Source organism: Leptonychotes weddellii, chromosome 15 (assembly GCF_054177405.1).
Source record: "Leptonychotes weddellii isolate Sample4059 chromosome 15, ASM5417740v2, whole genome shotgun sequence".
Classification (NCBI taxonomy): domain Eukaryota; kingdom Metazoa; phylum Chordata; class Mammalia; order Carnivora; family Phocidae; genus Leptonychotes; species Leptonychotes weddellii.
The window spans coordinates 29,530,027-29,554,591 of NC_138383.1; the positions used below are offsets into that span (position 1 = coordinate 29,530,027).

The 24,565-nt window shown below is 36.4% G+C and overlaps 1 protein-coding gene across 1 annotated transcript in view; it reads left to right on the forward strand.

Moving 5' to 3' along the window:
- Window positions 1-24,565, forward strand: part of BRIP1 (BRCA1 interacting DNA helicase 1) — a 157,750-nt gene that overhangs the window by 77,242 nt on the left and 55,943 nt on the right. The window lies entirely within an intron of this gene.

The following is a 24,565-nucleotide window of genomic DNA, read 5'->3' on the forward strand; positions in this document are numbered from 1 at the left end:
CTCTTCATGGTGTTGAGGCCTTTGGGATTGTGAGAGGTTATGTGTAGTTCTTAAGAATTTCTCTTTTGGGGGTGCCTGGGTGGCTCAGTCGGTTAAGCATCTGCCTTCGGCTCAGGTCATGATCCCAGGGTCCTGGCTTCGAGTGCCTCATCAGGCTCCCTGCTCAGTGGGGAGTTGCTTCTCCCTCTCCCTTGCTTATTTTCTCTCTCTCTCTCAAAAATAAAATCTTTAAAAGAAAAGAATTTCTCTTTTTAATTAAACAATATTCCTTCATTTGTTCATACCTTCATCGATTTTTTTATTTAACAAACATTTATTGGGCACATACTATATTCTGAGTAGATGACTCAAATTACTTGGCCAAGGTCATATGTTTAATTAATGAAAGCACTTGCCCTAGGACTCTTGATTTTCTGGCCCAGTGCTATCTTCATAATAGCATTCTAGAGTTTGATATATGAAATAAAGCTGATCTGATAAACATTAATTTGATCTATTTTTATTTAGAATAATATGCAGGTTTATATGAATAACTACATATTGGTATGTCAGTATTTATATTTGCTTTTCACATTTAGCTTTGCTTGTGAGGTAAACTGTTATCCTTGGAAAGTAGACAAAGAGCTACTCTGAAGGGGTATGCTGAAAAGTGTCTTTAATGAGTGAGTGATCAAATATTCTGAAAAAAGAAGAGATCATTTGGAAAGTAGCTACTTAAATAACCAGGTTTTTTGCTTTGTGTGTGTGTGTGTGTGTGTGTGTGCATGCATATAATCATTCATGCCATTTGTCTATAAATAATATGTGTACATTTGTGCCATGTCTGGCTTCAATAAACCTTTATAAAAATATATTGATTATAATTTTTTAAGTGAAAAATCTAGGGAAAGTAAGAGTAAGGAAGTTAAGTTTAATTAGAGTCAAGGAAGGCCAGATAACCTAGGTCAAAGAGGCAAGGGTCAAGCAATAAATCTAGAAGCTGCATTCATTCTAACTGCTTGTGCATCCCCCACTCTTTAACCTTGGTTCTAAACTATATTTTCCATGGATAAAAGCATAGATATAGAAAGCACTTTGGGGGAAATGATGGCAAATTGGTTAAGTTTAATTCATGATTAATTTACTATACGTGTCCATATTAAGTGATTTATTTGCATTTGATATGGGCTAGAAAAACTTGGAGGCTGCAGGCATTTGTCTTGGTTATAATCTTTAATATCCATCTACAGTTAATCTTCATAATAGTAACCATTGGATTTTTCTTTTTGGCTGACAGTTTCAGATTGGTAGCTTTTGAATTTAGATGATTTGGGTGTTGACAGGTAGGAAATTACCTTGATGCAATGGTAGCCCCCAAATACTGCCTATTAGGCAGGCTGTCCCAGTGGGAATGGGACAGAGAAGCTGACAGACCACATTAAAATGCTTAAATCACATAGTTTATTAAACAAATTTAAAACCACAGTTAGAAGCAAGGGGAAAGAGTTGAGGGTTAGTTAATACATTTAGGATAAAGTACAAGTGGATGGAAGGACTACATTACCTAAATCCTGGGTTATACAGTGTTCATATGTCTTGACTTTCTCTCTCTGATATTTCAGCTTTCCTTACAGATGGTATGGTTACAAAGACTAGAGATGAGGTTTGAGCAAGGTGCCACAATAATGGAAAGCACTCAAAGCTGATGCTCACGCTTATTTATTAGAGAAAAGCAGGGGTGAGTGCACTTGGCCATAGCTGTAGTCCACCAATTAGCCTGCTGAGCAACTGTGTATTTTATTTACCTTTCATTTACCTTTCTTGGGCAGAAGATATGTTCGGCCAGGATGGGTGTCAACAATGGATGGCTGAATTAAGAGTTCTTGAATATTGAGTGTTTCATATGACTCAGATATATTTAGTATATTTGGAATATTTAGTATCTACTTGATCCATCCATCCCTTTCCATCTGTGTTCACACACATATGCTATGCTTATCTGTTTAATGTGTTTTACAGGTTTCCAGCTTCTATCTATGGCTTAAACGTCTTGTGAATTTCACCCATCCATTTGGTTTCTTGCCTTTTGTATTAGGATTGAATATTCTCAAGTAATAAAACAAATGCAAACTACAGATGTGAATTCTCTCGGTCTCTTGACTTCAATTTTAAGGTGCCAGATCCTCAAGGGTTACCACATTTTAAAACTCTTTCAAAAGACATAGCACTTTCTACAGGACATGGTGAATGAATGGTTAGAATTCATACCAGTGCATTGGTATTTACCTTGGAACAAATGACTATTTCTGAATTTTTTGAAATACAATTTGCTTCACTTGCCTGGTTTAGATAACATTAGCTTAAAGGTGGTATAACTAGGATGTCATGGTATCATGACAGATTTTGAAGTGAAAAATATCAAAAAAAAAGATGGAACACATAGCAGCTCAATGTAGAAAAGTCTGTAGGTCATGTAATCTTTTTTTTCTTTTTAATAGATTTTATTTTTTTTAAAGCAGTTCACAGCAAAACTGAGTGGAGAGTGCAGAGAGCTCCTATTCCCACACATGCATAGCCTCCAGTGTTATTAACATCCCTCAACAGAGTGGTACATTTATCATACTTGATGAATGTATATTGACACATCATTATGCAAAGTTCATAGTGTATGTTAGTGTCTTCTTGGTATTATACATTCTCTGAGTTTTTATAAATATATAATGATATGTATCTACCATTATAATATGCATAGTAGTTTCATTGCCCTAAAAATCCTCTGCGTTCCACCTATTCATTCCTCCCTCCCCAATCCTTAGCAACCATTGATTTCTTTGTCTTCATAGTTTTACCTTTTCCAGACTGTCCTATAGTTGGAATCATATAATATGTAGCCTATTTCACTTACTAATAGGCATTTAAGTTTCCTCCATGTCTTATCATGCCTTGCCAGCTCATTTCTTTTTGGCATTTAATACTATTCATTGTCTGGATGTACGAGTTTATCCAGTTACCTACTGAAGGACATCTTGGTTGCTTCCATGTTTTTGGCAATTATAAAGAAAGCTGCTGTAAACATCGGTATGCAGGTTTTTGTGTGGACATAAGTTGGGTAAATACCAAGGAGTACAATTGCTAGATTATATTTACTTTTGTAAGAAACTGCCAGATTATCTTTCAAAGTGGCTGTAGCATTTCCTGTTCATACCATATCCTTGTCAGCATTTGGTGTTGGCAGTGTTTTGGATTTTGGCCATTCTTATAGGAGTTTAGTGGTATCTTGTTTTGATTTGCAGTTCCCTGATGTCATAAGATGTGAAGTGTCTTTTCATATGCTCATTGGCCATCTGTGTATTTTCTTTGGTGAAATGAGCGTTCTAGTCTTTGGCCCATTTTTTAATTGGGTTGTTTTCTTATTGTTGAATTCTGGTAGTTCTTTGTATGTTTTGGGTAATAGTCCTTTATCAGATGTGTCTTTTGCAAATATTTTCTCCCGGTTTGTGGCTGTCTTCCCGTTCATTTATTGAATGTTATAATATTTCCACTGTCACTGTGTTATTTTGACCCTCATCTCTAAACTCAATTATTGTTAAGTGGTCTTTCTCCCTTCAGTCTTTCATTCATCAGTTTTTCTCCACACTGATCATGTTACTCTCTTGTTTAACCCTCAATATACCAAGAAAAGTAGTTATAGCTTTTTAATTTTTTAATTACTATTATTATTTTTTTGATTTAAAAAGGGTGGGAGCAAAGAGAGCTTTAGTATAACTATATTTAATATAATTTTAATATATTTTATTTTATATATATATTTATATATATTATATATTTTAATATAATTAATTTTAATATAATTAATATATTTAATATAACTCACTGTATGTACTGTGTCCATTATAGTTTATATACAGCATGAACAAGGTCAACTTCATATATTTATCTTTTTTTTTTCTTCTTCTGCAGATTGCACACAAGGGAAGGAGGCTTCTTGGTTTTATAGGCCACTTTTCTGGATATGCTCTCCTTTGATGTTTTATATATATATTTTAAGTCGTAGGAATAATTTATAGAAGAATAAAGGAATAGTTAAAAATTATTAGGGACTTTAACAAGAGTATATATAACAAAATCTCTGTTTCAAGTAAATTTTGGTGTACAAATATAATGTCATATGTGTTTTCAGCAACAGTGGGATGGGAAGGGATGGTCATTGTTGTTGTCACAAAATATTGTGTGATTAAGTCCTTCCTGCCGAGTAATTAACTTGGTGAGAATACCATGATTCCTTCTTGTCCTCGGATATATGTTGATCACACATTAATTCTTGAATTTAAGAACTTTTATCTAGGATATTGTTATCTGAAGAATCATAGAGATTTTACTTACACCATCCAATTTCATCATTGTCATTAGAGTTGGGGTGCTGCTCTCTGTCTCTTCATTCATTTTCTGCTCATCTAGTAATTATGAAACATCTTCCTTTGTTAATTTCCTTCTTTTTTGCCATTTTGGGCAGAAAATGAAAAATTTTTGGTTTTCAGCACTGTTCAATGAAAGCTAAAAACAACTACAAATACTCAATTTTCTTTTATACTTTCTGAAAAGATGATGCAATACTTTGAGCAACACAGTAAGAAGAATGACAGTTTATTATTGGATCATCCTACATGATACTGTCATTATTCTATTTTTTTATTTTAGTTGTTTTTTAACATTACTAGGAATAATTGATGAGTAATAATGGGTAGTGATGGGATAATTTGCAGGATAATGAAATAGCTGCATGTTTCAAGATGTAGGAAAAATCATATCAGTAAGATCCCATAATATATCTTAGAATTATAAAAGAGTTCAGTTAACCCATATAGTAATTGCCAGATACAGTTATTTTATTTTATTTTATTTTTTTAGAAACCTTTGCTCTATTTATTTGTAGGGTTATAGTAATCACTAAGTATATGTCAGCTTTTTTTATTAGAATTTTTCTTTTCTTTTTTTTTTATTTTATTATGTTATGTTAATCACCATACATTACATCATTAGTTTTTGATGTAGTGTTCCATGATTCATTGTTTTTTAAGTAAATTTTCTTTTGGTAGTCCTCTAAAAAAATAGTGATGAAATTGATTATTTGAAATTTATTATCTTACAAATAGTTAGAAATGTTCAGAAATGAAAAATGGGCCCATTGGACCATAATAGTATACCAAGGCTTAAAAAACCTTTAGTAATTCCCTATTTTCTGAAAGATAAAGCCTAAAATCCTTTGCATTACCTAGAAGCCTTGGCTGTTTTTCAGCCTTGTTCCTCCACTCCCCCATCCTATATATACCTTTTTTTGGGTTACGTTGTATTATTAGAAGTGCCTTTAGCTGCCATGCATTTTCATACCTACATATATGTGGTAGGCAGAATTCTAAAATAGTCCCATTAAGATTCCTGGCTCCTAATGTGCATACTTCTCCCGTTTATTCAATGAAACACTAATCTAGGTACTGGTGTGAAGGGATTTGCATATGAAATCAGTAGACCTTAAGATAGGGAGATTATCTAGATGGCCCTTATCTAATCATACAAGCCTTCTAAAAACAGTTTTCTGCAACTGGTTGCAGACAAGGAAGTCAGAGAGACCTGATCTAGCCTGGAAGAAAGCAGACACCCATGTTGTAAACTGATTGGCGGGAGGGGTGGGGCATATGGCAAAGTATTGCAGGTGGCCTCTAGCTGCTGAGAGACATCCTGGCCCATAACTAGCAGGAAAATGGGAACAGTAGTCTTATAGCCCGTAGGAAATGAATTCTGCTAACAACTAGTGACCTTGGAAGAAAACCCAAGTTTCAGATGAGAACTGCAGCCCTGGTGGACACCTTAGTTTTAACCTAGTGAGACCCTAAGCAAGAATCTGGTTGTACTGTGATTTGTACTGTGCTTGGACTTCTTCTTCTTCTTCTTTTTTTTTTTTTAAGATTTTATTTATTTGAGAGAGAGAGAATGAAAGAGAGAGCACACTAGCAGGGGAAGAGGGAGGGGAGAAGCAGACTCCCCACTGAGCAGGGAGCCTGATGCGGGACTCAATCTCAAGACCCTTGGATCATGACCTGAGCTGAAGGCAGATGCTTAACTGACTGATCCACCTAGGTATCCCACTGGACTTCTGATTTACAGAAACTGAGATAATAAATGATGGTGTTTTTATGGTACAACATGAATGAAACTGGAACACATTATGCCAAGTAAAATAAGGCAGTCACAAAAAGACAAATACTGTATGATTCCCTTTATATGAAGTACCTAGAGTAGTCAAATTTATAGAGACAGAAAGTAGAAGCATAGTTGCCAGGGCTGGGGGAGGAAGGGGAAGTGGGGAATGAGGAGTTGTTTAAGGGGTATAGTTTCAGTTTTGCAGGGTAAGTAGAATTTTGGAGATTGATTGTACAATAATGTGAATGTACTTAACACTACTGAACGATACACTTAAAAATGGTTAAGATGGTAAATTTTATGTTATGTACATTTTACCACAATTTAAAGAATTATTTTAAAAAGTGGGTATTGTTTTAAGTCACTAAGTTTGTGAGTAATTTGTTATGCAGCAGTTGTGTTCATAGTTTTGTGCCTGCTTGAAATCCACTCTCTGGCTTTTTTATTATCCAGAGACGTTATGCTCTATATCCACCTCAAAGGTTTACTCTATTAAACCATCCTTAACCCTCAGGCAAAGTTAGTTACTCTTTCCTCTGCTTAGCCACATATACGTATAATAGCACTTACCACATTATATTTTAAGCATTAGAGGAGGGGGGGGGGTTCTCCACTAGATTGTGAGGTAGTGTTTTTTTCCAGAGTATTTCATCTTCAGGTTTTACAGCAACAGGTTTACAGCAGATTCAGGTTGGCAGTACCTGAAAGCACTTAGTAGTGGTTGCTTCTTAACTCACTTTTTTCTCAGCCTAGATTCTACCAAGATTCTAATAGTACAAGTGCACTGACCACATTATAGTTTACTTTAATAATTAGCCTTTTAATAGAGGGATAGTTGTATTTCTCCCCGTCTTTACCCACCCCCCCCACCAGTTTTTTTAGCCTGAAGTTAATCTTGTTAGGTAAGGAGTGAAACATATAGATAAATAGATTTATTCATTCTGATTTCAGCCAACACTAAGTCAATACTTCCTGACTCTAAAGTAGCAAAACTGGTCAAATATAAACATTTTAACCATGTGGTTATTTCAGACACTGATGAACCAACCATGTAGATCAGTTAACAGAAATTCAGAATTCATGTTTTAGAGAATTAGTAATTTGTTCCATAAATAAATAAATATTGTTTTCTTTTCAAGATATTTATATTTTTGGTTTTCTCATATTTTACATTTGAATACAGCAAGAATTAAGGATATGCCCATTTTTACTATAATTTTCAAGAGTTGTAAAAAACACTACCACTTTATTTTTCTTTTTTATTACTATTTAAAAGGAACTGTACTTTATTCCTAACATGTGCCACCTATAGATAGACACATATCAACTGACTAAAAGAAAATAAATATTTAACATCAGTACCTCATGAAATGAATAGTGAAGAATCATCTTCAGATGGAAAATATGACAGGTTTTACCTATGAAATAAATTATGTGAAAAAGATTACAAAAGATGGTAGTCTGTTTAGGCAAGCCTATTAAAAGCATTAAGACTTGAGTACTGGCTATTAAAGTGAGTAAATGGCAATATTATAAAGTTAAACACATGCCAAAAAACATTTTCCAGAGAACAAGGATTGTAACAATACCATTAATGAGGGCAAAGAGGTCTTAATGCAATTTTCACTTTCTAAAGTTTCAAAAAGAGACTTTGAGTTAGAGCATTATTAATGTACTGAACATCTGGAACTGTGTAAAAGCTATAGACCTTGAGCAAATGCAGAATTTCCCCACTAGGTTGCATTCTAACTTACTGCCTCCCTAGTGAGATACGGTTTTAAGAAGTTTGAAAAAGTAAAATAACAATACCCAGATAAAGCATAAATATTCCAAAGTGTCTTTTAATTTGTGAGATCTGACCAAAAAAAAGTATCTGAGGTTACCAAGTCCAAGTGATGTGAGCTTCAATTAATAGATTAAAGATTTTTTATTTATTTATTTGAGAGAGAGAATGAGAGACAGAGAGCATGAGAGGGAGGAGGGTCAGAGGGAGAAGCAGACTCCCCGCCGAGCAGGGAGCCCGATGCGGGACTCGATCCTGGGACTCCAGGATCATGACCTGAGCCGAAGGCAGTCGCTCAACCAACTGAGCCACCCAGGCGCCCCAATTAATAGATTAAATCATCTATATATTATTATATATGAGCTAGTTTCTGTGTATGTGGATAGTATTTGCTCTTTATGAGCTAAGTAAACTATTTTATAACAGGTTTACCTCACATTTTTCATGTACGTAAGTCTTAAAACTTGAGAGATGGCTCTGTGTTAATGTACTTTCCTCTAAGTTATTTTGATTTTTAGATGCCTAGTTGGGATACTTAAGAGAATTTAAAAAACGACTGAGTTATGTGTGTCTTTAATTATCTGTATGATTTCTCTGGCAAGGGGGGGTAGTAATTAAGATGTATAAATATGTAATTTGAGTGTCACCTGCAGTGAGAAAGGAAAAGCTGTATATCTGAATATTCTGTTAATCTAAAACTGAAAATTTGCTATAGACCATTTTCACCAAAATAATCAGTATGTTTCTGCTATAGAGCTACAGTCCAAATTTGCATAGCTACAGTATAATCTTTAACAGAAGGCTTTTAAGATACTTTTTTAAAACTTCCACTGAAGAGATTAAAATAAACACATTGTGTTCTGTGAAAATGTTGTCTCACAATTACCAAATTCTCCCTTTTTCATAGTGTTCCTTGTACTTCCTTATCTGAATTGAAAGTTATATGCATATAACTAGAGGATATGTCATTTCTTCATTAACTCTTTCATGTTATGGCTGTTTTCTCTGTAGTAACTCATGTTTGGTATCCTATTTACTCTTCAGTGCTCTTTCTAAACCTTTACCTCTCCATTTTTCCTGAAGGAGGGATGGGAAGGGAAGGAGGGGAAGGGGGTTGGGCGAGAGAGAGAGAGAGAAAAAAAAACCAACAGAAGTTCTAGTCTCTGAGCTCATGTCTTTTAATTGATATATATCATCCTTTCCCCTTCATCTTTATTGACATCTTACAAATCACTTGAATACTCTTTTATTAAGGACTTTTGGTACCAATTGTACAAAAAATTTTCCCCCCTTACTCTCCTCTCTGACCTTCCATTATTTTGGCCCTTCCTTTTTCATTCATTTATTAAATTCATTCAACAAATTCTTTATTGAGTACTTGCTATGTGTCAGGTACTATTCTAAGTACTGGACAATCAGCAGTGAGCAAAACAAAAAATCTTTGTCCTGGGGTGCCTGGGTAGCTCAGTTGGTTAAGTGTCTGCCTTTGGCTCAGGTCACAGTCTCAGGGTCCTGGGCAGCAGGAAGTCTGCTTCTCACTCTCTCCCTCTGCCCCTCCCTCATGCTCATGTGCACTCTCTCTCTCTCAAATAAATAAAATCTTAAAAAAAAAAAATCATTGTTCTTACAGAGGTTATATTCCAGGGATATGAGACAGAAAGAAAATAAACCAGACACATAGAAAGATAGTAGTATATTAGATGGTGTCATGGACTGGATGTTTGGGTCAATCCCCTCCAACTCCCACCCCCCAAATTCATATATTGAAGCCCTACCCTCCTGTATTTGGAGATAGGGTCTCTAAGGAAGTAATTAAGGTTAAATGAGGTCATAAGGGTGGGGCCCTGACCCAATAGTATTAGTGTTCTTATAAGAAGAGATACCAGAAATCTTGCTGTCTTCTGTGCAATGTGAGCACTGAGGAAAAGTGATGTGCTGACTCATTGAGATGTCTGCCTGCGACATCTAGAAGAGAGCCTCACCAGGAACTGTGTCAGGCAGCACCTTGATCTTGAACCTCCCAGCAACCAGAACTGAGAAATCAATTTCTCTTTTTTTTCCAATATTTTATTTATTTATTTAACAGAGAGAGAGAACATAAGCAGGGGGAGCAGGAGAGGGAGAGGGAAAAGCAGGCTCCCCATTGAGCAGGGAGCCCGACATTGGGCTCGATCCCAGGACCCTGAGATTATGACCTGAGCCGAAGGCAAACGCTTAACTGACTGAGCCACCCAGGCGCCTGAGAAGTAAATTTCTGTTTAAGCCACCCTGTCTGTGGTATTTTTTTCTAGCTTTGTTGAGATATTGTTGACCTAACATGTAAATGTGATTTGATTCTACATATCTATTGCAGAATGATTATGTGGTATTTTCTTATAGTAGCCTGAGTGGACCAGTACGGATAATGGTAAGTGCTATGTAGAAAAATAATGCAAAGAAGCGGGAGATGAGACTCCTAGGGGAGTGGGGGGAAATGGTTTAGAATTTTATTTTATTTTATTTATTTATTTTTAAGATTTTATTTGCTTATTTGATAGAGAGGTAGCGAGAGAGGGAACACAAGCAGGGGGAGTGGGAGAGGGAGAAGCAGGCTTCCCGCTGAGCAGGGAGCCCGATGTGGGACTCGATCCCAGGACCCTGGGATCATGACCTGAGCCAAAGGCAGACGCTTAACAACTGAGCCACCCAGGCGCCCCTGGTTTAGAATTTTAATTGGATGGCTCTGCATGGCCTGTCAGAGGTGACATCGAGTGAAGGCCTAAAAGGAGAGGAAGCAAACCATTGTGATCTGGGGGAAGAATGTTTAGACAGAGGGAGGCTTGAGGTAGAGAACCCAGAAGGCTACTGTGGTTGAAGCAGAGTTGGGGTGAGGTGAGAGGAATAGTAGGATGAGGTTGGAGAAGTAGCTGCAGTAAAATCATGCCACAGTAAGGATTTAGGTTTTATTCTAAATGCAATAGGAAGCCATTGGAATAGGCTTTAGACTTAATTTTTAAAGGATTATACTGGCTGCTGTATAGAAAATGGACTGTAGACAGCATAGGAAGAAGCAAGGTGGCTGTGTAGGAGTGTACTGTAATAACATATGAGGGATAGTGGCTTGGACCACTGTGGTAGCAGTGTTTGCAGTCTAGATATGATTGAAAGTAGTGCCAGCAGGATTTGCTGATGAATTGGATGTGCAGTATGATAGGGAGGGAGTAAGGTTTTCTTGCTGGGCTGTTTTCTTTATCTGTACTGTACTGCTAGTCAATCACATCTGTGTTCACTCTTCTAGTTACATCTGTTGTCTTGGTTTCCCAATTTCGCATCCAATTCAGTTTTCCTCTAAGTACCACACTCCAAAGAAAAAACTTCTTGTGTGCCTCCTCTCAGAAATTTGCCACAATATACCTTTACTTCTGACACCAGATGTGTGGTTGTCCTATAGTTTAACTTAATACTGACACTGTCTGCCTAGAGATAGAGCATCAGATCCCACAGGTTAAAGGTTCAGTCCCACAAGATTGCCCCCATTCTGACACCAGTCTCAGGTCCAGATTGTTTACCTGTGTTTCTGAAGGACTGGCTGTAAATTGGAGGTACCCACCACCCCCTCTTCAGGTTTGATTAATTTGCTAGAGTGATTCACAGAACTCAGAGAAACATTTACTTAGGTTTACCAGTTTATTATAAAGGATACAGATGAATAGACAGATGAAAAGGTATATGAGGTGAGATCTAGAAAGGTCCGAAGCACAGGAGTGTCTGTTCGCATGGAACTGGGGTATACCACCCTGCAGCATGTGGATGCACTCACCAGCCTAGAATCTCTCTGAACTCTATCCTTTTGCGTTTTTATGCAGGCTTTATTAATATAGGCATGGTTGATTAAAAGATTCACTACTGGCAATTGATTCAACTTCTAGCCCCTTCCTGGAGGTTGGGGGTGTAGGCTGAAAGTACAAACCCTCTAATCACATGGTTGGTTCCCCTTGCAACCAGCCACCATCCTTAGGTTACCTGGGGGCTGCCAAAAGTCACCTAATTAATATATACTCAGGTGTGGTTGAAGAGGCTTGTTATGAATAAATAATTTTCACTTTTACAGCTCTGGAGCTATTTCAGGAACTGGAACAAAAGATGCCCCTATTGTTCTTATTACTCAGGAAATTCCAAGGATTTCAGGAGCTCTGTGCCAGGAACAGGGATAAAGACCAAATGTATGTTTCTTATAAATCTTATAAATCACAACATCACACATACCATATCAATATGAGTATCTCAAAGGCAACAAACTTGTGATCTTTCCTCCCAATCTTGGTGCTTTTCCAGTGTTGCCATTATGAGTAAATGGTACCACAATCTGTATTTGGACTAATCATATAATCGGGGTTATCTATGAACCTTTCTCCCTTCCCTGTCATATCTAATCTTATATTTCATTTAAAATTTTAAATATTCATTTTAAATCTTAAATATTTTTATTTTTATTCATTTTAAATTTTATTTATTTGAAAATTTAAATATTTTTATGATTTGCTCACTTTTCTTTCTCTACAGTGTAAGTTTCAAAAAGGTGAAATCATGCCTTAATGTAAATATAAAGTGAAAACCTATTGAGTTTATTCAATTTATTTTGATTAATGAAGGAATGAGTGTGATGTTAGGCTGATTCAGAGAGCATTTAAGGAGCTATAAACGTATAGGCCATTTAATAAAGAATACTGCAGTTGATTTCAGTAAAGTGCATTTCCCTGTATAATCCTTGGCTGGGCCTTTGCCTTCACACGAAGTGTATAAAACTAATGTGCGCATCTTAAGTAATAAAATTGACATTGACATATCCACCACCAACTTAAGAAAGAGAACGTTACTCTTACATTAGAAGAACCCACATACTCCTTCACAATCATATTCTTCCATCTTAAGAGATCATAGTTTTGCATTTTTAAATAGCATATATATGTGTATAAATATGCTTAAATAATATAATTTTTGAACTTCATATGAATGAAATCATTTGTTATCTGTCTGATTTGTTTTTTATTATTTATTTTAGAGAGAGTGTGTATGTATGTGAGCAGGGGGAGGTGGTGAAGGGGAGAGGGAGAGAGAGAATCTCAAGCAGACTGCCTGTTAAGTGTGGAGCTGGATGTGGGGCTCAGTCTCACTACCCTGAGATCATGACCTGAGCCAAAATCAAGAGTCAGACACTTAACCGACTGAGCCACCCAAGCAGCCCAGTAATTTGCTTTTTTAAACTCAACATCTATAGATTTATGTTCATCCTTGTTGACACGTGTTACAATTTATTCATTTACACTACTGTATAGTATTTGTTTTTGTGCGTGTGTGGGTTTATTTTTTTCAATTTTTAAAAGGGTAGTAAAAAACATAACATAAAATTTGCTGTTTAACCATTTTTAAAGTATACAATTCCATGTCATTAAGTACATATTACAATATCGTACAGCTGTCACTACTATTTCCAAAATGTTTTCACCCCAAATCTAGAAATTCTGTATCTGTTAAACTATAACTCTTCATTTTCTTTTCTCCCCAGGCCCTGGCAAATCCTACTTACTTTCTCTATGAATTTGTCTATTCTGGGTATCTCATAAAAATGGAATCATAGGGGCGCCTGGGTGGCTCAGTTGGTTAACCATCTGCCTTCGGCTCAGGTCATGATCCCAGGGTCCTGGGATTGAGCTCCACATCAGGCTCCCTGCTCAGCAGGGGAGTCTGCTTCTCCCTCTGCCTCTGCCCCTTCCACCTGCTCATGCTCTCTGTGTCTCTCTCTCTCTCAAATAAATAAAATCTTAAAAAAAAAAAGGAATCATTTGTCCTTTTGCATTTGCCTTATTTCACTTTCCATGTTTTCAAGGTTTATCTACATTGTAACATGTATCACAATTTCATTCCTTTTTATGACTGAATATTCCATTGCATATATATACTACTTTGTTCATCCATTCATCTATTGATGGGTGTTTGGGTTGTTCCCACCTTACAACTATTGTGAATAATGCTTCTATGAACATTGTTGTACAACTGTCCATTTGAGTTTTTGCCTTCACTTCTTTTGGCGATATACTCAGGAGTGGAATTGCTGAATCATATGGTAATTTTATGTTTATAAGCTTTTTGAGGAACTGCCAAATTTTTCCACAGAGGCTGTATCACTTTACATTCCCACCAGTAATGTACAAAGATAACAGTTTCTCGGCAGCCTTGCCAACACCTATTTTCTGAGGTGTGTGTTTGTTTTATAGTAGCCATCCTAATGGATGTGAGGTAGTGTCTCATTGTAGTTCTGATTTGCATTTCCCTAATGATTAGTGAAGTTGCGCCTCTTTTCATAGGCTTATTCGTCCTTTGTGTATCTTCTTTGGAGAAATGTCTATTCAAGTTCTTTGCCCATTTTTGAATTGGATTGTTTTTGAGTTGTAGGAGTTCTTTATATTGTCTGGATATTAATCTCATGAAATAAATGAATTGCAAATATTTTCTCCTATTTGTGGATTACTTTTTCACTTTCTTGATGGTATCCTTTGATGCACGAAAGTTTTAAATTTAGAGAAGTTCAGTTCCTCTCCTATTTTTCTTTTGTTACCTATGGTTTTGATGTCATATCTAAGAAATCATTGTTAAATCCAGTATCGGAAGATTTTGCCCTATGTTTTCATGTAATAGTTTTATTTATTTATTTATTTATTTTTTTTTTTAAAGATTTTATTTATTTGACAGAGAGACACAGCGAGAGAGGGAACACAAGCAGGGGGAGTGGGAAAGGGAGAAACAGGCTTCCCGCCGAGCAGGGAGCCCGATGCGGGGCTCGATCCCAGGACCCTGGGATCATGACCTGAGCCGAAGGCAGACGCTTAACGACTGAGCCACCCAGGCGCCCCTTTCATGTAATAGTTTTATAGTTTTAGGTCTTACATTTAGGTTTTTGGTAATTTTCAGTTACTTAAATGGTGTAGGCAAGTCCTAACTTCATTTTTTTGTATGTAGATAGATATCCAGTTTTCCCATCATTTGTTGAGAAGACTGTCCATTCCCCTTTGAATGGTCTTAGTATCCTGATTGGAAATCAATTGACAATGGTCTTAGTATCCTGATTGGAAAAAAAAAAAATCAGTGAAAGGGCTTATTTCTGGGCTCTCTTTTCTATTCCATTGGTTTATATATCTGTCCTTAGGCCAGTATCACACTGATTGCTGTTGCTTTGTATTTAGAAGTATAACTCTTCATTTTCTTTTCTCCCCAGGCCCTGGCAAATCCTACTTACTTTCTCTATGAATTTGTCTATTCTGGGTATCTCATAAAAATGGAATTATAGGGGCGCCTGGGTGGCTCGGTTAACAATATTAAGTCTTCCAATCCATGAACATAGCATGTTTTTTCATATGTTTATGTTGCTTTAATTTCAGCAGTGTTTTGTAGTTTTTGGTATACAAGTCTTTCACCCTTTGGTTAAATTTATCCCTAAGTGTTTTGTTCTTTTTGATGCTATTATGTATGTGTTGCTGAAGTGAGCACTCTTTCTGATACTATTGTGAATGGAATTATTTTCGTCATTTCCTTTTATGGTTGTTTATTGCTAGTGTATAGAAATGAAACCAAATTTTGCATTTATATCGTGCAACTTTGCTCATTTCATTTATCAGCTGTAACAGGCCTTTTTTGGAGGAGGGAGTTGATGTGTATTCTTTCGGGTTTTCTAGATATAAGACCATGTTATCTGTGAACAAAGATAGTTTTACTTCTTTTTTTTCCAATTTGGATACCTTTTCTTTCTTTTTCTTGCCTAATTGCTCTGTTTAATTGAAGTGGCAAAGTTGGACATCCTTATCTTGTTTCTGTTTTTAGGGGGAAAGCTTTGTGTTGTTCACCACTGAGTATCATGTTAGGTGTGAGCATTTCATAAAAGACCTTTAATATGCCTAGGAAATTTTCTTCCTTTCCTAGTTTGAGTGTTTTTATCATGAAAAGGTGTTAAATTTTGTCAAATGCTTTTCTGCCTCAATTGAGAAGATCATGTACCTTTTGTTCCTCCATTCTATTAGTGTAGTGAATTATATTGATTGATTTTTATGTGTTAAACAACCCTTGTGTTCCAGGGGTAAATCCCAATTGATCATGATATATAATACTTTTATCTTATTCTATTTTATTTTTTAAGAATTTTTTAAGTTTCTGTTTGAGAGAGAGAGAGAAAATGAGACAGAAAGCAGGAGCGGGGAGAGGGAAAAGCAGACTTCCCACTGAGTAGGGAGCTCGATCCCAGGACCCAGAGATCATGACCTGAGCTGAAGGCAGACACTTAACCTAATGAGCCACCGAGGTGCCTCTATAATACTTTTAGAATGTTGCTGAATTTTATTTGCTAGTATTTGTTGAGGATTTTTGCATCAATATTTATAAGGGATATTTGTCTGTAGCTGTCTTTGCTTGTGATATCTTTGTCTACCTTTGGTATCAAAGTAATGTTAGCCTCTAGAATGAGTTAGGAAGTGTTCTTTCCTCTTCACTTTTTTGGGAGAGTGAGGAGGATTGATATTCCTTTTTTTTATATATTAATTCTTCTTTAAATGGTGGAATTCACCAGTAAAGATGTCTGATCCAGAGCTTTTTTTTTGTTGGAGGTTTTTGATTATTGATTCAATCTCCTTACTTATTATAGGTTTATTTAGATTTTATTCATGGTTCAGTTTTTGTAGATTATGTGTTTCTAAACATTTATTCATTACATCCAGATTATCCAATTTGGTGGTATACAATTGTTCATAGTATTGTCTTATAATCCTTTTTATTTCCAGAGTTGGTAGTTATGTCTCCACTTTCTTTTGTGGTTTTAATCATTCATTGAGTCTTCATTTTTCCCTTAGTCAGTCAGAGATTTGTCAATTTTATTGATTTTCAAAGAACCAACTTTCATTTCTCTATATTTTCTATTCTCTATTTTGTGTGGTTTTGCTCTATTCTTTATTTTTTTTCTTTCCTTCTGCTAGTTTTTGGTTTAATTTGCTATTTTCCAGTTTCTTAAGACGTACAGTTAAGATTAATTTGAGGGCGCCCAGGTGGCTCAGTCGTTAAGCGTCTGCCTTCAGCTCAGGTCATAATCCCAAGGTCCCAGGACTGAGTCCTGCACTGGCCTCCCTGCTCCTCGGGAAACCTGCTTCTCCCTCTCCCACTCCCCCTGCTTGTGTTCCCTCTCTTGTTGTGTCTCTCTCTGTCAAATAAATAAATAAAATCCTTTTTAAAAAAAAGATTAATTTGAGCTATTTTTAATGTATGCATTTATAGCTATAAATATCTTTTGTAGCACTGTTGCTATATCATAAATTTTGATATGTTTGTATTTTTGTTTTCATGTATCTGAAGATATTTTCTAATTTCCTTTGTGATTTCTAGTTTGATCTAGTGGTTGTTTAAGAGTGAATTATTCAGTCTCCACGTATGTGTGTATTTTTCAATTTCTTTCAGTTACTGATTTCTAGTTTCATTCCATGGTTGTCAGAAAAACTACTCAATCCTTTTAAAATTTATTATGACTTGTGTTGTGGTCTCTCTATGGTCTATTCTAGAGGATGTTCCATGTGTACTTGAGAAGAACGTGTATTGTACTTTGTTGGGTTGAGTGTTCCATATATATCTGTTAGGTCAGTTTGTTTATGGTATTTTTCTTTTTCTTTTTTTTTAAGATTGATTGATTTATTTTAGAGAGAGAAAGAGTGCAGTGGGGAGGGGCAGAAGGAGAGGGAGAGCAAGAATCCCAAGTAGACTCCCCGCTGAGCACAGAGCCCAATGTGGGGCTCAGTCTCTCAAGGCTGAGATTGTGACCTGAGCCGAATTCAGGACTCAGATGTTTAACCTACTGAGCCACTCAGGCACCCGATAGTGTTTTTCAAATCATCTTTTTCTTTATTGAACTTCTGTATGGTTGTTTTGTTCATTATTGAAATTGGGGTATTGAAGTCTCTTACTGTTATTGTAGAACTGTTTATTTCTCTATTTTGTCCATTTTTGTTTCATAATGTTTTGGGGCTCTCTTCTTAGATATTTATATGTTTATAATCACATCTTCATGAGTTAACACTTTTTTCAGTATATAATATCTTTGTCTCTTTAACAGTTATTCACTGAAAATTCATTTTTTATGGTTTTGTGTTGTTGTCTGCACCTTTATTTCAACTTGAAGGACTTCTCTTTAACATTTCTTATAAGGCAGGTCTAGTGGCAATGAACTCCCTCAGTTTTGCTTATTCTAGGGAAGTCTTTAGCTCACCTTCATTTTTTACTGAATATAGTGTTCTTGGTTGGTAGTTTTCTTTTCTTTCAGCACTTCATATATAGCATTCTACTGGCCTGCAAGATTTCTGCTGAGAAATTCACTCATCATTTTATGGGGGTTCTTGCTTTGCTTTTGCTGCTTTCAAAATTCTTTTTGTCTTTGACTCTTGACACATTTATTTATAATGTGTATCAGTGTGACCTCCTTTGATTTCATCCTATTTGGTGTCTGTTGGCTTCTTAAAGCTGGGTGTCTGTTCTCCACCTTCACCTCTGATTTGGGAAGTTTTTGGCTATTCTTTCTTTATTTTTTAAATTTTTAAAAAAGATTTTATTTATTTACTTGAAAGAGAGAAAGAGCACAAGCAGGGGGAGCAGCAGAAGGAGAGGAAGAAGCAGGCTTCCCGCTGAGCAGGGAGCCCGATGCGGGGCTTGATCCCAGGACCCTGGGTCATGACCTGAGCTGAAAGCAGACACTTAACCAACTGAGCCATCCAGGCGCCTGTTGGCTATTCTTTAAATAAACTTTGTGCCCCCTTCTCACTTTTTCTCCTTCTGGAAGCCCCATATGTGTATCCTTATCTGCTTGATGGTGTCCTATACATACCCTAGGCCTTATTCACTCTTTTTCATTCTTTTTCCTTTTTACTTCTCTGGATAATTTTTAATAACCTGTTTTCAAGTTCATGGATTCTTTATTTTGGTTAAGTCTGCTACTGAATCTCTTAAAGTGGAATTTTTCAGTTCAGTTATTATTCAGCTCCAAAATTTCTGTTTGGTTCTCTTTTATATTTTCTCTCTCTTTTAAAATTCTCATTTTGCTTATGTTCATTTTCCTGAGCTTGTGGAATCTTTATGATGGTTATTTTGAATTCTTTGTCAGGTAATTCATATACCTCCATTTCTTTATAGTTGATTCTTGGAGTTTATTTTGTTCCTTTTTATCTACCCATATTGAAAAAAAAACAGTCTTTTATGGACTGGCTTTGTAGCTACAGATTCTGGGGACCTCCAAAACCTTTCCTGTGGATGTGTCTTCTCTAGACTCGTATGTGTAAATTCCTAATTAGAGGGATTTTCCAATTTTTTTTTTTTTTTTAAAGAGCTCGTAGTCACTTGCTCCCTCTGGTTTTTGTCTGTGGTACTACAGGTTCTCTGGAGTGCTATAAACCGTCTAGCTCTCTTTTGTTTTCAGCAGCTCCCAGGCCTTTAGAGTATGTCAGGTCCCATCAACTCTCTGAGTCAGGCAAGACAGAAACCAGTCCCTCAGTCAGTGCCAAGCTGAATGTTGTTGTCCACTCTTCTCCCCATCCAGGGTAGAGACCACCAAGCTATATTGGTTTGTCTGCTATACCGCTAGTCCTCTGGAGTAGCACCAAGCTACCTAGCTGTCTTTTGTTTCAGTGGCCCCCTGGCATCTAGGGTATGCTGGGTCTTGTCAGTGCTCTGAGACAGGTGACACAGAAACCACCAGTCCTTCAGGCGGCTTCCTGAAAAAGTGCAACATTGGATACACAGTCCAACAGTTTCCTTTCCCTGCAGAAATTGGGAGTTGGGGATTTTCTCCCCCTAATTAAGACCTGAGCCAGGGGGAAAGACTATGGTGAGTGAATGCATTCTAGTCTTAACTTTAGCCTTTGTGCTCAGTAGCCCCCATCTCAGCACCATTTCCTGTCAGTGCTTAGATTTAGGCAAGACAGAAACCAGTCTCCTAGGTATGTCCCCAAATAGTCTGTAGATTGGACGTATGTTTCAGCCTCCTCTTTCCCTCCTCAGGGAAAAGCCAGGGGTTGGAAATTTTCCCTGAGTCACACCATGCTGAGCGGGGGAGAGGGACCAAGGCAAGTGGTGCCACGACTTTTCCTGCCTTTTATGCAGCTGGTTTCATACTCATCTAGGGACAGGAGCCTCTTAACTGTTTTCCAGATTTCTCACAAAAGTAATTGCTCCATGTATTGTTGGTGAATCGGTGTTTCCATGAGGGAAAGGAGGGTTTGTTGATGCACACTTACTGAATTTTTTAAGTGGAGATGTGAGTGGATGATGTGGTAAAATTAGTGTTTTGAAAATATTCTCTGGCTGAAATGTAAAGATGTAAGAGTGATAGATGAGAAACGGGGAATCCAGTTAGGAGATTATTGGAGTAGTTTTTCAAGAGATTTTAATAGCTTGGACTGGGGTGGTGGCTTTGGATATGGAAAGACAGTTGGAAAACAAAAATTAAGAGGGTTGGTAATAGATTGTACATGGGCAATGAGGGGGAGAGGGAATTGTTAAGGATGACTCAGTATTCTAGCAAAGGCAACTCAGTGAATGGTGATATCCTTTATTGAAATAACAAACACTAGAATGTTATAAATTTGGTCTCATATGAGACATTTCAGGTGCCTTTAGATATCTAACTGGTGAATTTGACTAGGCTTACGAATATAGCACATAAAGGAGCAAACTGGGCTGTTGGTAGATACAAATTTTGGAGTTTTCAGGCCATATTTATTCTGCATCTTTAGGAATGTAATGTTCTCTCATTAGAATGTAAGTGCCATGAAGGCAGCTATCTTTTCTGTGATGTTCCCTGCTTTATCCTTAGATTTTTTGATGTTTCTGGCACATTGTATGAGCTAAATATGTTTATTGTTGTTTTACTATCTCCACCCTCCATCCCCACTGCCCTGATATTACTAAAAACAATCAAAAGAAATATATCCTGCTCCATTTTCACAATCATTATGTAATATTTCATACTTACATAAGAGCACATGTAATATATATGTGAGTTATGAAATATTAATATTAATAAACTAATAAAATGAAAACATCAAAACTGTCACTTAAGAACCAAATATTACTTTTAAAGTTACGTGGGTGGTGTTAATCATTGTCCTGAAGTCATTCATTTTTTAAAAAATTTACCATGTGCATACATATTCCCTAATACATATATATTCCTAACATTGTTACTTGATTTTGCTTTTTTTTGAGTTTTTTAAAATGCCATGATATTGTATATCATTTTTTGCCATATGCTTTTTTCAATAATCCATGGTAGAAGTTATTTTTATTGCTTATCATAATCCATTGTATGAATATGAGACAATTGACATATTACCTTTAGTAAATATTTTTGGTTGTTTCTAGTCTTTTTATGTTCTGCTGTTTAAATAATGCTGCTATTGACATTTTTGTAGAAATTGAGACGCTGATTTAAAAGTTTTTTTTTTTTAAAGATTTTATTTATTTATCCGACAGAGAGAAACACAGCGAGAGCAGGATCACAAGCAGGGGGAGAAGGAGAGGGAGAAGCAGGCTTCCCACTGAGCAGGGAGCCCGACACGGGGCTCGATCCCAGGACCCTGGGATCATCATGACCTGAGCCGAAGGCAGATGCCTAACGACTGAACCACCCAGGCGCCCCGCTGATTTAAAATTTATACAGAAAGGAGGGACGCCTGGGTGGCTCAGTTGGTTAAGCAGCTGCCTTCAGCTCAGGTCATGATCTCAAGAGGGTTCTGGGATCAAGTCCCGCATAGGGCTCCTTGCTCAGCAGGGAGCCTGCTTCTCCCTTTGCCTGCCGCTCCCCCTGCTTGTGCTCTCTCTCTCTCTCTCTTGCTCTGACAAATAAATAAAGTCTTTTAAAAAAATAAAATTTATACAGAAAAAACCTAGCATGGTCAAAATGTTTTTAAGTAATTCTTTTCCATTTTATTTCCCTCTTGAACCTAGAAATTGTTCCCCAAAAAACTGGAAAATATTTTTCCTATTTCTGTGTAAATCTTTTTTTGTTCTGGTATAGAAGGCCTTTCTGTTAATATTCATTTCCAATGAATCTGTATGATTCCAAACTTAAAAAATTTATTGATACGTTTTTATGTATATTTTTCCATATTTGAAAAGAATCATTATTTTCCATTCAACACCAAGTTCCCTACATATTAGAGCAAGGTTGATGATTCTTTTTTTTTTTGAGAGAGTGAGCAAGCGAGCAGCGGAGGAGCAGATGGAGAGGGAGAGAGAAAATCTTGAGCTTCATCCCACGACCCTGAGATCATGACCTGAGCTGAAGTCACACACTTAACTGACTGAGCTACCCAGGTGCCCCTAGAGCAAGGTTGATGAACTTATAAACGTCAATCTTCTTTATCCTTACTAATTTTGTCCAACTTATCTATAGATAGCTAAGAGAGGTACATCGAAATCCTCTGTAGTATTTAGGGAATTGATCAGTTTATCTTTGTATTTCTTGTCAGCTTTTCTTTTATATATTTTGAAACTATGTTTTATGCACAAAGATTCATGACTGTTACATCTTTTTAGTGGATGTACTTTTTAAGTATATGGAATATCTGTTTCTTATAAAACTTTTTGCTTTGAAGTCTATTTTTTATGACTGTGATATACCTGATTGCTTTTGGTATATGCCTTGCATTTCTTTTTTTATAAGTTCATCTTCAAGATTTCTGTGTGGTTTATAAGTGTCTCTATTGAACAACAACATATAGATGATTATTTCTTTTTCTCTCCCCACCTCTTGCCTCCCTCCCTACCTCTCTTCCTTTTTATTCAAACAACCTGAGTGTCTCAGTTTTAATAAATGAGTTAAATTCGGGGCGCCTGGGTGGCTCAGTCGTTAAGCGTCTGCCTTCGGCTCAGGTCATGATCCCGGAGTCCTGGGATCGAGCCCCACATCGGGCTCTCTGCTCGGCGGGAAGCCTGCTTCTCCCTCTCCCACTCCCCCTGCTGTGTTCCCTCTCTAGCTGTGTCTCTGTCAAATAAATAAATAAAATCTTTAAAAAAAAAAAATAAATGAGTTAAATTCATTTGTATTTGCTTTAATTCTGGGCATATTTTGACTTATTTTCTACCACCTTATTTTGGGCTTTCTTTTACCTCTTTTCCCCTTTTGTTTGTCTTATTCAATTGATATGTGTTTTTGTCATTTTTCCCTGTAGTGGTTTGGAAGTTCTGTATCCCGTTTATCATTTTCTCAATATAACATCTTTATTGTGACATAATTTGCATACAGCTCACTCATTTAAAGTGCAAATTCATTGGTTTTTATTTGATTCACAGAGTTCTGCAACTTTACTTGAACATTTTCATCACTCCATACCCATTAGAATCGCTCCCCATCTTCCCCCTAACTTTCTCCCTTCCCCAGCCCTAGGCAACTTCTAACTTACTTTATGTCTCTATGCATTAGCCTAATCTGGAACTTACATATAAATGAAATTATACAATACGTGGTCTTTTGTGTCTGACTTCTTTTACTTGGTATAGTTGACCCTTAAAAAATGCACTAATCCCCTATGCAGTCAAAAGTGTGTGTGTGTAACTTTTGTCTCCCCCAAAACTTAACTACTAACAGCCTCCTGTTGACCAGAAGGCTTATTGATAACATAAACAGTTGATTAACATGTACTTTGTATGTTATATGTATTATATACTGCATTCTTAACAATAAGCTAGAGAAAATCATAAGGAGAAAATACATACATGGTACTGTACTGTATTAAAAAAAGTCTGTTTATAAGTGGACCCACACAGTTAAAACCTGTGTTGCTCAAGAGTCAACTGTATATTGTTTTGGGGTTCATCCATGTTATAGCATGTATCAGTACTTGATTTTTATGACCAAATAATATTCCACTGCACGAATATACCATGTTTTACTTATCCATCAGTCAATTGAAAGATATTTGGATTGTTTCTACTTAGGGATATTATGAATAAGGCTGCTATGAACATTTATGTACAAGTTTTTGTATAGACATGTTTTCATTTCTCTTGGGTATTATGAGTGTAATTCCTGGGTCAAATGGTAGCTCTGTGTTTAACCTTTTAAAGAACTGTCTGACTTCTTTCCAAAGCACCTGCACCATTTTATATTTTCACTGCAGTATATGAGAGTTCCAATTCTCCGTATTCTTACGAACACTTATTAAAAATAGATAAAACTGAAGAGCCAATTTTTTTCTTTTTTTCTAATTTCTGACTAAGAGCTCTCCTAGTTATGATCAATTATTTGTCTCTTATCTGCCTCAGCATCTGGGTGGCTCAGTTGTTAAGCAACCAACTCGATTTCAATTCAGGTCTTGTTCTCAGGTCGTGAGTTCAAGCCCCGTGTTGGGCTCCACTCTGGCATGTAGCCAATAAATGAATGACTGAATGAATGCTGGGCATGGAGCCTACTAATAAATGAATGAATGGTATGGTATGGCAATTTGGAAAGGCTGATAGGTGTCAAAGTGCATAAAATTTTTCTGGAAAAAATAGTTTAATACCTTCTTAGCTATGATTGGATAATTAAAATAATTCTTCCTTTTCAAT